The sequence below is a fragment of the Sinocyclocheilus anshuiensis genome, unplaced genomic scaffold (genome assembly GCF_001515605.1).
Source record: "Sinocyclocheilus anshuiensis isolate Anshui unplaced genomic scaffold, SAMN03320099.WGS_v1.1 scaffold477, whole genome shotgun sequence".
In the NCBI taxonomy this organism is placed as follows: domain Eukaryota; kingdom Metazoa; phylum Chordata; class Actinopteri; order Cypriniformes; family Cyprinidae; genus Sinocyclocheilus; species Sinocyclocheilus anshuiensis.
The window spans coordinates 2565971-2569082 of NW_015536549.1; the positions used below are offsets into that span (position 1 = coordinate 2565971).

Consider the following 3112-nt stretch of genomic DNA (forward strand, 5'->3'; position numbering starts at 1 on the left):
ATGACTTTGTTGTTGATAAAGTGCTAAAAACAGATTTGAATCTAAGAAATAGCATTTAAGTCCTCCAATCAGATTAGAACTGACAACTGAGTTGGATTTCAGTCAGCGTTTGCCATTTTTGTTTGCGATATGCATCATATGGTCAGTGAATGATGCACTGGCAGTCTGTTTACATGCCGTCTGAGGCTGATACTAGAAAGCATTCTTAAGTTCTTCGTATAGCTTACTTTATGGGCAGGGGCGTCGTGACTCATGCAACTATTTTTTGAGTGTGAATTGGCAAGATAAGACATGACCGGAGGACAAAAACACTAACTTTTTAAGTACTGTACTGAACAGTTCTGAATCTTTTATGTAAGGTTGGGTTCAAATTCGAAGCTACAGTAACATACAGGTCTATTTAATAAACACAGAAGAGAAGTAAAAACATTCACACTAATATTGATTGTAAAAAATAGAAAAAAAAATGTATCCAAGGTTTTGGTCATCTGAAGTTTGTCAGGCATTTAAAACAAAATGTGCAGATCCAACTGATTCAAAATAACTCCTAACAGACTTATATTGATCTATCAGCATAAACAATAACAAATGTATTTGTATATGGATAGCATAAACAATGACAAATTGTATATGCTGTTAGATAAATAAAAACTTTTTCTGAATGCCTGAAGAAGGTTGGATGACCGAATAATGAATATTGTATGTCTTTGCAAGCTGTGGTGTGCAAGATTTTTCTTCTCTGTTTATTAGTCGATATCTTATGCTCCTACTAATTTTGGGTGTGTGAGAGATTTCTGTTAACTAGTTTTTAATAAATGATTCATAACTGAACTTGCATAGTCAGTGATCACAGCAGATTTTCATAGTATGAAAAAGCAGGTTTGACATTTTGTATTACAGGTTAAAAAACACTTTTTTGCAAGGGTGTAGATGACAGATTTGTTGGTTTAAAACAACTGGAATTTATACATGTGAATGTGTGACTTCTGCAACAGTGTTTTAGACAAAAAATAATTACTGACTTTTCAGTCAAGGATTCAAAGATTTTTGGGGGGCATTAATGTATTCAGCTCAAAATTCTGAGGTGGCGTGTACAGTATGAATGAGAATGATTATTCTGATAGTCTTTACAGACAGTAAACTTTACCGGAAACCCCTTTTCTGAATGCAAATGATATTTGAGAGATCCTGTCGGTATATCATGACTGCGTGTGTTCCTGGCACTGTGACAGTAATGAGGAACAGAGCTGGTTTCTATGGTTTCTGTGGAAAGCGGTTGAGGGCACAGACTGACACCGGTAATGATTACTGACACTCATCCAACCAGGAGAAGAACAGCAGCTGTGTGTGTGAGAGAGAGACAGACAGACAGCGTATCCTCAAGAGCAGTCGGAAAGTGTACGGAAGAGAGACACAGAGACAACCTGAGAGAAAGAGAGGGCGACAGGCAGACAGTGAGAAAGACGTGACAGTCAGAACTAATAGGTATACAACGTATATGTAACTGCTGTCAGACACTGTAGTACTGTGGCTAATGATGCGTACTGTCAGTCCATTATCCATTAGAAACCACACTTCCTGTCTTCAAATATACCGTATGCACACATGCTGACTTGGTAGCCTGGCAGGACAGTTACTGTTTTTCACAGGGTTAGCCTACCACATATGTGGCATTCTGTATATAGAGAGAGGAAAATAAACAAGACTGTATTGTGTGGAATAATGAATGGAGAAAGGACTGCATACCTGCTGAATGATTGACAGCTATGAGCAACCAACTGACCTGATATGTTTGTGGCTTCCACAGCTGCAGATCTCAATGGTAATGGTATACTGAACACTGTAAGACATACAGAGATATGTCATATATTTGCATTATGTTAGTATCAGAGCATGTGAGTGGAGCGGAGCGTGAGCGGAGCGGGGAGCGGAGTGGTAATATTTCCTTAAGAGCGCAGAGCGCCATTCTGAAGTTTCCGCTCCGCTCGCTCAATACGCTCAGCGCCACTCGCTCAACCCAGAATGCCGTTTGGTGATTTGCTTGTTCGAGATCGAGAATCTGTAGAGATCGAGAATAGTAGAGCAGTTATGGAGTTCAGATATTGTTTCAACGAAGTTGCAAGCCTTATACATAAATGTAAAGTAAAAATCAAAGTTAAGAATGAGCAGGGAATAGAGCGGAAAATGTAGCGGAGCGGCTTCGCTCACATGCTCTGGTTAGTATAGCCTTATATGTTATTTATTTAATTCAATTTTTTTTCGTCTGTGTGTGACTGTTAGTGTCCCAGGATAGAGCTGAAATTATTAATGATTATATATCGCTAACTAGACGTCAAAATTTCAGCATTCATAAAAAGAGCTCAACAGTTTGTCTATTTACATCAGATTTAGCTCACAAATAACTTACAGTTATGTAGTAACCTAAATATGATTCTCATTTACAATATACAGTACTAAAGTTCGGCATTAGTAACTTACTTTTCGAGTCATTCAAATCCGCAATTTCCAGTTCTGACGGTTATTACTCCCGGCTTTGGGCTCATTTTGAGTCAGACCCGTCGACTTCCGTGATTTGCTAACTCGAGACTCGTTCGGACCGGAACATTGAATTAGTGAGTTGTTGACTGCAAAAAGCTGTAATCGGATCAGTCCAGTTCGTTCAGTGCGCTTAGTGAAGCGATTCAATAAGTTCTTCGATAAGAATCAGTTCAAAATAATTATTCATTTACGAATCGCCCATCACTATGGCGCCACAGAGCAGAGGCAATTTCTTCAGTTTAAAGGGGTCATATGATGCGATTTCAATTTTTCCTTTCTCTTTGGAGTGTTACAAGCTCTTGGTGCATAAAGAAGATCTGTAAAGTTGCAAAGACTAAAGTCTCAAATCCAAAGAGATATTCTTTATAAAAGTTAAGAGTCAACCTCGCCTACCTAAAACAGCTGGTTCTAACACGCCCCCACATGTCTACTACGTCACGATGTGGGAAGATTTGCATAACGCCGCCCAAATGTTCACGCAAAGAAAGAAGGCGTAACTTTTATTCTCGCTGTAGTATTGTTTCTGCCGCCATGTCATGAAGGCGCTGTGTGTTTCGTTGTGAAAGCGAAACTA

At 38.9% G+C, this 3112-nt stretch overlaps 1 long non-coding RNA gene across 1 annotated transcript; it reads right to left on the reverse strand.

The window, feature by feature from the left end:
* Positions 1–1554: 1554 nt before the first annotated feature.
* On the reverse strand, positions 1555–2549 carry LOC107700621 (uncharacterized). Its single transcript, XR_001635562.1, has 3 exons — positions 2479–2549; positions 1784–1840; positions 1555–1675 (listed from the first exon to the last, which is right to left on the reverse strand). It is a non-coding gene; the product is annotated as an uncharacterized LOC107700621 (long non-coding RNA).
* Between the last annotated feature and the right edge of the window lie 563 nt (positions 2550–3112).